The sequence below is a fragment of the Arachis ipaensis genome, chromosome B10 (assembly GCF_000816755.2).
Source record: "Arachis ipaensis cultivar K30076 chromosome B10, Araip1.1, whole genome shotgun sequence".
NCBI lineage: Eukaryota > Viridiplantae > Streptophyta > Magnoliopsida > Fabales > Fabaceae > Arachis > Arachis ipaensis.
The window spans coordinates 10977345-10989545 of record NC_029794.2 but is presented as its reverse complement, the minus strand read 5'-3'; the positions used below and the strand labels follow the sequence as shown (position 1 = coordinate 10989545).

At 34.2% G+C, this 12201-nt stretch overlaps 1 protein-coding gene across 1 annotated transcript in view; it reads left to right on the top strand.

Annotated features, from left to right (window-relative positions):
- The window catches only part of LOC107624006 (phosphatidylinositol 4-phosphate 5-kinase 7), a 27229-nt gene that overhangs the window by 10633 nt on the left and 4395 nt on the right, over positions 1–12201 (top strand). The window lies entirely within an intron of this gene.

The following is a 12201-nucleotide window of genomic DNA, read 5'->3' as shown; positions in this document are numbered from 1 at the left end:
AAAATAAAAAAAAAGTTATTTTAGTCAATTATATAATTCTCTCACTGAATTAACATAATATTGGTAAAAAAAAGTTATTTTTTCTCTTTATTATGTTGAACCGTTTTCAATTTTAAAATACTGAATACTCATATTAGCAAGACACTTATGTAATTCACCTCAAAGTTTATAATCAAAATAACACTAAATAAATTTACAAAACATATATAAGTCAAATTATTTTACCTAAGAAGATGGTACAACACCTATGCTAAACAATTCTTTTGTTGTTCAAAATATTTAAAGAAAATTATTGTTAGCAGGAGAGTTGAGTTTCGGGTCTACACTGTCCCCAATTATTTTATCTCTTGTTACAGAAAATATCCAACCCAAAGACACAAAGCCGCTCGTTTCCCGCGCAAGCCATCTCTAGTTTCCAACAGCGTTTGACACTACTTCTGTCAGCCGCCTCCAACTTCTTCTATACGTGTCTCTATCCTAACGATTACAATGGAATCTCTTTATATCTGTACAATCTAGCATCTGTACATTATAATTTCCCTTTTATTGTTATTGGTTTAGCGGGTGCGAAATTTCCACTTATTATGAATGCGAGACACTCAGATAAAGACGGCTAAAACGTTTTTTTTAAAGATATTTTTTAATAATTAAAATTTAACACATATAATCGATTAAATTGTGTTATTTTTGTCAAAATTAGACTAGACAATATATTCATTGTTTATATTTTATTTTACTTTGTTTTTTCGTCGAATCAAATCAAATATATTCTTGACTTCAACATGTCTAGTATTCTACTATTCAAGAACTATTAATTTATTCCATAGTATCAATGGTTCTTAGTATTTGGCTGCCTTTGTAACTGCCACACTCTTCCTACTTCAACATGGCTAATGCACTCTTCTTGTGTTATACGATTTTTGCATGCTCAGTTTTGTAAAATCTTGTCTTATCCTATGTACAAGAATTTTCAATCTTATAACCCTGTCGGCAACTAAGAATAATACTTCATATTTCCCAAAACATTACTCATGATTTAACATGAGACTTAGAAGTTAGAACTCTGATAGAATTATTATATATAAAATAAAAATAAAACTTTATTATTATTTCTTTTGACAATAAAGCTTAATTAAATTTCATAATTTGTTGACGACCTTTTTTACCGTTTACTATGTATGTCATCTTTTTTATTTTTGTTAAAATAAAATAAAAAAAAAGATAAATAGATTTTTGACTTTTTGATTCATGGACATTTAAGTCCTCCAAAATTTGAAAATAATTTAAGTCCTGATTTTTCTTAAAATTTGGACATATCGATTCTTCATATTCCCTTGTTAGACCCAACGAAAAAATCAAATGTAACTCCTATTGTACTGGTCAATACGAATGCACACGTGGGAGAATTTTTAAAATAAGACAAATTAAATTCAGGGATTAATTTGTCCAGATTTTGAAAAAGTTAATGACTTAAATGTATTTTTAAATTTTTTAAAATTTAAATATTCACGCACCTAAAATTCAGAATCGATATGTCATTTTCTCATAAAATAAAAAACTCTAGTGGGCCTTTGTAATAGATCAGGTGGGTCTTATATTGGGCTTGGTACTTGCTTGATCAGCACCATCAAAAATAGAACAGATCCACAAAGACCAGAAAAACAAAAAAAGAAGATTCATCTATAAAAAAAAAGATTAGACTCAACTAAGTGGTTGAATACTTGAATCCACTTAATTAAGTATCGAATTGGAAAAAAAAGTTGTCGTTTTGAGGTAACAGTTAAGTGTCTCTTAAGAAGTTTCTCTTCGTACACTTTCCTTTATCATCGTCAACCACTGTTTCTCTTGTCTTAATCAGAAGCCAACCTCATAAGAGGAGACTTTGTTCGAGGAGGACATTCACGTTCTCACCCTCCAGAATCTTCTCTGAGAAGGAAGCAAGACCAGACTCCGAGACTTGGAAAGAAAGGTAGAATGGATGAAGAAGGGCAAGCTTTTTTAGGAGATATGAATCCTTCCCTGACTCCGAGAGAGGAGGACTGGATGCAAGACAATGAGATTCCAAGAGAAGATATTCCAATTCATAAAGGGTCATTCAGTGACACAGTGAAACAAGGAAGAAGGCCTGTTGAAAGAGAGCTGGGGAATAACAACCGCACTCAAGTTAATGATCGAATGGAAGAAGAAAGGGGTAACGCCAATCAGGAAATGTAGCAACCTGAAATTACAGTAGAGAAAGTAAATGGCATATACAACTTTAACATCAATGAAGCAGCCATGAAAAAATTGAGAAGCCCGTGGTGGGATACCCTCATTGTGAAATTGCTAGGAAGATGAATCTCACTTACGGCTCTTACAAGGAGACTTGAAACAATGTGGGGGGAAAATGAGAAGTTTAGAGGTGATAGATTTGGGGAATGACTTCTTTCTTGTGAAGTTTTCGCATGAAGATCTGGACTTTGCCTTGACTGAGGGACCTTAGAAGATCCTAGACCACTACCTCTCAATACAATTTTGGACACCAAACTTCAACCCAGAGGAAGCTGTGATAGACCGAATAGCAGCCTGGGTGAGACTGCTAGGTTTGGCAATAGAATACTATGAAGAAACTATGCTAAGTAAGATAGGAAATGTGATAGGAAGGACCTTAAAAGTAGATACTAATATTGCTGATAAGATCAGAGGAAAGTTTGCTAGGCTTTGTATTAAACTTAACCTAGCTGAACCTCTTATCGGTCAGTATTCCATTAATGGTGTCAAATACAAGGTTGAATATGAAGGGTTACATCTCATTTATTTTGATTGCAGGAAGGTGGGTCATGATAAGGCTAGCTGTCCTAGAAACAAGACTCAAGTTGCGAGGGAAGAAGTGACCAGAATAGCAGAGACATACGTTGCTGGTGACGAAGAAGGCCAATGACGAAGTGACAAGCAAGACAATCCAGCAGAGGATAATTTTGTCATTATAAAAATTGATAAGAGTAAAAAAGTTTTAGAGGAGAATGAAAACTTTGGACCTTGGATGGTGGTCCAAAAGACTACACGTGGCAGAAAATGAGGTAGAAATGAGACTAATAGTAATGGAGTAGTGCAAGTAGATGCGAGAGAGGAAAATGGTGCAACAGGGAGTGGAAAGGGTACAAGATTTGCAATATTGCAAAATCAAGATGATGAGTTGGCAATAGAGAATCATAACAATTTACAGAATATATACCTTTTAATCAGCAGCCTATTAACCATACCAGCCCTACTAACCCTGAACAAAACATGAAAACAAACATTATAGCCCAAAAGAGTCAAACAAACAAAGAAACTAATAACAGTTGAAAAGTTCCTCAACCAAAATAACATGACCACACAAGCCCAAACCTGATCTATTAAGCATATCAAAGAACCAACCAAACCTTACACAACCATGAGAACTGAACCTCAAGCACCACTACTCCAGACTCATCCATGGTAGACACCTTCATCGAAAGCACAGCCCCTGTGGATGCTGAGATGAAGGAAGCACCTGACCCAAAACCACCTGATCACAACCTCCATTCCATTGAATCTGATGTCATACTAGAAGCATCTCAGATTTATGAAAAGGAGTTGGCAGAACAGAGAATTGAAGAGAATATTGGCAACGATGCCAACATGATGCTAGATGATGGGAGCTTTGACAACAGAGCCATAGAGACCCAAGAAGGGGCAGATAGTGAAGAATGTCAATAAGGTATCTATCCTCTTTTGTCTCAGTCTGTCATCATGATTATTCTCTCTTGGAATTGTAGAGGGGCGGCTAGTGCTAGTTTTAGTCGCACCTTTAGAGAAATTGTTAGAGTTAATAAGCCGGACATAGTTTTTCTTATGGAAACAAGGTGTAGTGGTAGAAAAGCCCAAGAAGTTATGCGAAGAATGGGAATGCAATATAATTATGTTGAAGAAGCTTGTGGTTACAGCAGAGGAATCTGGATATTATGGAATGACCCTGGTTTAGATATTAAGGTGATTAGGTCCAAAAAACAATAAGTTCATATGGAAGTTAAGGAGGGTAACAAGAGAAGCTGGAGTCTCACAGTTGTTTATGCTAGCCCTCAAGAGAATATTAGAAAACTTTTATGGGAGGACATATTCTTTGTCTCAAAATAATACAGGGGAGTGGCTGCTGGTCAGAGATTTTAACGATATTTCTAGTCCATGGGAAAAGAAAGGAAGGTCTAGAATTGATGTTAATGCTTGTCGACGATTCTTTAATTGGGTTACAAAGTGTGGGTTGATAGATCTAGGTTTCATTGGCTCAAAATTTACATGGAAATGCCTCAAATGGGAGGGGCTAGACAGAGTGTTCAAAAGGTTAGACAGAGCCTTGTCTAATGTTTCCTGGAGGACTAGGTTCCAAGAAGCTAAAGTGGAGGTGCTATCCAGATCACATTCAGACCACCACCCAATTTTGGTCACTACAGACCCACTACCTCAATTTAGAAGGAAAAGACCATTCAGATATGAAGTCATGTGAAGCTTACATTCGGAGTACAACAAATACGTTAGGAAATACTGGAATAACCATTCTAATCTGAATGCATCCCTCACAACCCTCAATGAAAGCCTCCGAAGATGGAATAAAGAAACCTTCGGGAATATACAGAAAAAGAAGGAAGAATTAAGGAGAAGAATTGGGAGGGGGGGATACAGAAAGCTGACAGCTATGGTAAAAATTCCTTTCTTAAAGAATTAGAAAAACAACTCTAGAAAGACCTGGATGATATTCTTGATCGAGAGGAGGTTATGTGGTTACAGAAATCTAGGGATGATTGGATTATATTTGGGAACCGCAATACCCGATATTTTCACGCGAAAACAATTATTCGAAGGAGAAAAAACAGAATCCTTCAACTTAGAGGTACTACTGGCTTGTGGGTGGAAAATCAAGATGATCTAATGAAGATGGCAGTGGATTTCTATAAGAATCTCTATAAAGAGGAAGAATTATAACAAGCAACAATGATTATGCCAAATTGTTATCCTGATATGGAGAGTTGGAGGTGTAGAGACATGTGCAAAACCAACCATGATTGGTATAAGAAAGGCTATTTTTTCCATTGGCTCCTTGAAAGCCCCAAGATATGATAGTTACCCAGCCCTCTTTTACAAGGAGCATTGGGATCTTATAAAATTCTCTATAGCAGAATTTGTGAGTGCAGTGTGGATTGATCCAAGCATTATCAGTTAATATAACCAAACCCTCATCACGTTGATCCCTAAGAACAATACCCCTGAATTCATATCACACTTTAGACCCATTGCACTCTGCAACGTAAGCTATAAATGTATAACCAAAATCCTAGTTGAGAGACTAAAACCGTGTCTGGATAAGAGGATTTCACCATGTCAATCCAATTTCATTCTGGGAAGAAAGATCCAGGATAATATCCTAATTGCCCAAGAAATGGTGCATACTATGAAGAAGACTAAAGGAAGGAGAGGGTTCATGGCTATCAAGTTTGATTTTGAAAAGGCCTATGATAGGCTAAGATGGAAATACTTAGAGGAATGTTTAAAAAACTTCAAAATTCATAATAATATGATTAACCTTATTATGAATTGTGTTACATCGGTGTCATATAATATTCTTTGGAATGGAGGAAAAACTGAAGATTTTCAACCAACATGTGGCCTTAGACAAGGGGACCCTATTTCCCCTTATTTGTTTGTAATTGCTATGGACAGACTCTCACATTTAATAGAGGAAAAGGTAAGGGATCGGAAGTGGAAACCCATGAAAGTGGAGAAGAAGGGGCCCTATATCTCACATCTCTTATTCGCGAATGATTTATTAGTGTTTACAGAGGCTAACCAGGAACAAATCAAGGTGGTTTGTGATGCTATGGATGAATTCTGCAAGGTTTCAGGGCTGAAAGTCAGTGCACAAAAAACCTCAGTCTCATTTTTCCGTAATGTCTCTCAGAATAGCAGAAAAGCCATTATGGATTGGTGCAATTATAAAGAACTTCCTAATCTGGGAATGTACCTGAGAGCTAATTTCAACAATCTCAGAAAAGGAAAGAAAAAATTTAAAAACGTGCTACAGAGGGTTCAAAATAAACTAAAAGGCTGGAAAGCTCAGTGCTTATCTTTGGCGGGTAGAATTACACTTGCAAAATCTGTCATTACCCCTATTGCCAACTATGAAATGCAATTTACAAGACTGCCAAAAGGAGTATGCCAAGAAATTGAGAAAACACAACGTAATTTCATATGGGAGGATACAGAACAACAAAGAAAGATGCATTCTTTGAACTGGACAACTCTTTGCCTTCCCAAGCCTTATGGTGGGTTAGGTTTCAAAAATCTTAGTCTGATGAACGATGCATTTTTGGTAAAAATCCTTTGGAGGCTTCTAACAGAGAAAGGTCACTATGAAGAGAAGCATTTCAAGAGCCATAAAGGGGTAGAGCAAAGTTGGAAGAGTGGCTTAACCGGCAGAAAATCAGATTCCCCCCTATGGAGGGAGCTAGTCAAGCTTGGGTCTTTCCTAAAGAAAAACACACATTGGTTGATGGGCAAAGGTGATCAAGTAGAGTTTTGAAATGACAAATAGATAAAAGGAAAGGATGTTTGATGAGTCCATATTTGTTAGTGTATTTTGACTCAAATTGAATGGATTCTAGCACATGAACTCATACTTTAGCACTCAAATAGCATACTTTTGTGTTATCTCCCTGATTTAGACATAAATGTGAAAACATGCTCTTTTGTGCTTATTTTGACTAATTTATTCCATTTATCTTCCATTCGATATCTTGATGTTATTTGTGAGTGATTTCAGATGAATAAGGTAGGAATGGCTTGGTGGGAATGGAAGAGGAGCATGCAATTGGGAGAAAGCATGAAGAAAACAAAGGAGGAGAGCTTAGCCATGCGTGCGAGCGCACAAGAATGCGTGCGTACGCACAGAAGGAATTAGCATGCGTGCGTGCGCACAGCTACCCGTGCGTACGCACAAGAACCCAAGCAGAGTGAACCCAGAGCTTCGCGGAGTGTGCGTGCGCACAGCCCTGCGTGCGTACGCACAAGTAGAAATTCAGCGAAGTGTGCGGATGCACACGTCTGTGCGTCCGCACAGGTCCCAGTGCATGCCTTCATTAAAAATGCACGTGCACTCGCGATTTTGGGACTTCCTTGGCCCATTTCTGAAGCCTTGAGGCTGAAATCAAGTGCTATATGAAGGGAACTTCATGCCATATGAAAAAGAGCCATCTTAGAATAGTAGAAACACATAGTAGGAGTAGGAGTAGTGTAGTATAGAAAATTCTCTTTTAGGGTTTTAAGTAGGTTTTATAGCATTTTATACTTCAAGTTTGATTTTGGATTATAGCAATTGCATTGTAAGTATTTCTTTAATTTCTCTTTTAATTACACTACTTGTTCTACATTTTCATCTATTTTAATTTCCTTTGTTCAATTTACATAGTCTTGCGATTTTGATGTTCTAGTTGTTTAATTTGATGTTGATGGCTTTTATATGTTTGCTTGAGTTGTCTTTATTGATTTTGGTCATTTATGATTCATAACTTTCATTAATTTACCAATTTTGCCATGTTTTGTGAATATGCATACTAGGTGTTTGATGAAATGTCAACCCTAGCTATGGGGTAAATTTCCACCCCTTGGCTTGGGGAAAATGAGTCTATGGATTACTAGAGTCATAATGTCTAATATTTAGTGATAATTCTTGGGAAGTTAGTTGATTCTTGTTTCCATTAAAGCTAGCCTTTTATCAACTAGTTTGGTAAGTTGGTTAGAACCTATGGATTAAGGTCAATTATGCTTGCTTGACTTACTCCTCGATGGTTGAGGTTAACTAGGCGATATTAACTCATGATAATTATTATAGTTGTGGTTATGGCAAGGAAGAGATTTCATAACTCATCCCAAGTCAAGATTTCATTTATATTTTGAACCACTTTTCTATCACTTTATAGCATTACTTGTTTATATTACATACATAGTTCTTTTATGTCTTTATTAGTTTATTAATTACAATTTTGAACCGTTCTTTTATCTCTTTATTTCTTTATTGCTTCCTAATCATTGAAAACACTCCTTATTTCCCACAACCAAAATTGTGTGCACTCTTTGGCATTAGTTCCTAAGGAGAACGACCCGAAACTTAAAACTCCTGGTTATTTTGTATTGAATTGTGACAATATCTTAGATTGAACTTTGATTGAGAGGATCCATTGCCGGTTTGGACTATACTCACAACGGAATTCTTTATCTAGTTTTTCGAATTGGCATAAATTCTCTTTTATCAATGTTCTAAGACAGGCAACAAGTAAGAATATCCCAGATGATCTAATACATTCAAAAGTCAACACTTATGTCATGCAAAATGGTGACTGAAATATAGACATGTTAAAATAATTTTTTGATGAGGATGATATCAGAAGTATTAATAAAGTCCCAGTGCCCAAGCCTGAAAATGATGAAGATAGTATTTGTTGGGATCACACACCTCACAGAAATTTCACAGTAGCGTCAACTTATAAACAAATAACCCAATTTAATATAGATAAAAATCTCCTATAGAAGATTATATGAAAATGGAAGGGATAGGAGAAGATTAAGATATTTATTTGGCAAGCTATGCATAACAGAATTCTCACATCTAGTAGAAGATCCAGATTTTTGGAAACATCAGATCTATGCCAAATTTGTCAGGGTCAACCAGAAACAACTATTCATGCTCTAAGAGATTGTTCTGGAGCTTCTTCTCTATGGATAAAGCTTCTAAATCGTAGCTTTATCCCTATCTTTTTTTTTCTGGCCAATTGCAAGAGTGGATGAAACTTAACTTAGAGAATGAGTTGGAAAATTCAGCTCAAGAAAAATGGAAAGATTACTTCTTAACCACATGCTGGTGGCTATGGAAATGGCGATGTATAGAGATCTTCTCTCCCCCCAACTAAGAGGCCTCACAACACTCTTGATGTCATCAAAATTCAAATACAAAGAAACATAGAAGCTTGGAGAAAACTAAAGCTCGTAAAACATTATAAAACAGAGAACATCTAAATAAAATGGCAACCACCTCCTCAAGGTTGGGTTAAACTCAACACAGATGGATCTATAAAGTTAACAAATTCTAAAGCATCTTGTGGAGGGCTACTAAGAACTAACCTGGGAGAATGGATCGGCGGCTTCAAAACTAGATTGGAGAACTGTGATGTTGATCAAGCTAAAATATGGGGGACGCTCCATGGCCTCCGTATGGCATGGGACATGGGTATGCGCAGCGTAATAGTTGAAACTGATTCAAAGATAGCATTCCAGTGTATAGAAGAAGTTCAAACCTGCAGTAGGAATACCGTGGTTAGAGAGATAAGAGAGATGAAGAAAAGGCCATGGAAATTGAAACTCAAACTCATCTATCGCGAGGCTAACCGCTGTGCTGATTGGTTAGTAAGGTCTGATGTGGATAATGAAAAGTTTTGTTTTATGGATCTCCCTCCTAAAGAGCTTGTTCCACTTCTAACAAAAGATATGAGTGAAAATTTTGTAATCCACACTATAAAATTATGTTATAGCTAGTGATTTTTTGTCCCTTGGACTTGACCTTTATTTTATACCAAAAAAAGGTATCAAATTGGAAACCAAATTAGTTTAGTTTACTAATTAATTTACTAGTATGTTTAAGTAAGTGTCAGTGGTTTAAATTCTGCTTTATTCATATAGCAATCAATTACCTAATAACAAATTTTTAAATAAAATTTCAATTCGTAACGAATTAGTCATTAATTTACAAAAATAAAAAAATATAAAAAAATATAAAAAAATATTAAATTCGAATCACACTTTATATATTATATATGCAATAATTTATTGAGTCAGGAAGTGATATGTGGCTCCTAATCCTTATTCCATCTAAACAAACTAGCCTTCTCCCTCCATCTCCATGCAATTTGCAATATATCATTCTCACTAAGCCAATATGTCAACTCAACTCAGCTGCACCAAAAGCTGCCTAAAACATCTGCACCAGATAAGATTAACTAATTAGCTCCCAATCACCACTCTGCTCTAGTGTGCTTTACAGATAAATGCACCACTTCTGACTAAATTAATACAAAATTAATTGAAAAGAGAGAGCATAATCAAAAGTTACGCGGACAAGTACTAGTGTACAATAACGTAGTATTCATTTATATTAATCGCACATGATGCACAACTACAACATATATAACTCATTTAAAATGAGGTGTGCCATTGATTTTTCTCATAAACGAAAAAACAATGTAAAAGAGACGTGGGATCAACCCTTGACTTATATGTTATATGTATGTGATGTACATTTTATATTTTATTTATTATTTAAATAGAATGTGAATTTAATTTTAATAAAAAAAAATATTATATAATCAACAAATATTATTATTTTTTGTTCGTATTTGACTAATAATAATTTGCATACATATTTATAAGAGTTTTACACATAATAAACATATAATTTACACCTATATTTATTAGAATTATATATATATAAATTAATACCGTTTGTATTTATATTTTTTAGAATTTATATATTTAAAAAAATTAATATTTTAAAATAATTTAATATTTATACTGGTTAAATGATGACAAAAAATACTAAACATTGTTGGTATCCAAAATTTTTTCCATTTTATATAATAATAACTAAAAACTGAGTTAATATAATATCTCATATATATAACATGAATTTAATTAGGGATACAATTTTTTTCAACTAATACCAGTAAAATTTTTTGAAATTATATTTTTACTTTAAATTTTAAATTCTAAATTTTAATTCGAAAACCCTCCAAAAAATGAAAATTAAAAAATAATTTTATTTTATAAAAAATTATTAACTAATTTTATTAAAAATTGATTCCCTATTGATAAGTATAACATATGGGTTAGATACAACAATTTTTTAATTGGTATGTATAGCTAACTAATATCTTCGAGATATTATAGGATAATGTAAAGTGAGAAGTGAGAAGAGAATCTAGTTAGTGCAGAGAATCAGGTTCTGCGTTGGGCTTTAGTTATTTAGTATCACGTATCAATTACTACTTTGGTGCTGTAGTGGACCACACCACTTTCTCATCGTTGCATGGCCAACCAAACCTAAATCAGTGTTTAGATTACGTTTTCTATGAATTTAACTTTGCTAATTTAATATTAAAAGTAAGCTTAAAGGAATATGATTAGAGTAAAAAAAGCTTTGTCTAGAAGTGGCTAGTGGAAACTAACGTTGTTTCATTACCATGCAATTGTTAAATAAATAAACAAAATAAAGTGAAACTTACATAAAGCCTTGGAAAAGGAGACAAGATCATTGCCTAACAGTAGTTAGAGTTGTGTCTATTTGTTGACATGTTTGAATTCTAATGTCCTATTTGACTATGTATAGGGATGACAACGAGACAGGACGATAAGATATTTTAATATGACATCTGTTCCAAATATTAATTACTTGTTTTATTATCTAATTCATAAATTAGATTAATAAATCGAATAATTAAAATTAATATATAAAAAATATTAAAAATTTTAAATTTATAAAAAAAATGAGAAAAAAATTGATAATAAATTAGTGTACAACATTCAATTTCAAAAATTAAAATGATTAATTTGACACAAAAAAGAGATAAATTTGATGCATATGTAATAATGATATAATAGATAACACGTGGACAAATAACATTGTGATACGTGACATAATTCGACACGTGGCAAAATAGCATTGTGACGTGTCAGTGACCAACACGTCATCATACTGTTATACGCGGCAAAATTCTGAGATGACACGTGTCACCAAAAGTTCACGTCAGCACGGGTCAATGACTAATATGGTGCAATTTTTCCAACCTCAAAAACATAATTGATGTAATTAAAATCTCAGAATCAATCTTGGTGTACGTCGTCAGACTACTTTAAGAATTTAGTCCGATAATTACTATAGCACTTTGTAGTTTGTACCCAATACAATTATTATCAGATAACGCTGCAAAATTGAGCGATTGAAAAATTGGTTAGATCGAATAAATCTTCAAACCAAAACTAAAAAAAATATGACTATCAAAGGAATCCTGAAACTTTGCTTGATTAAATTTTTGGGGTGGCTATGGGGGTATTTGTCGGCATGAGAATAAATAAAATAAAAATTTAGAGAAATATCTTGTACGA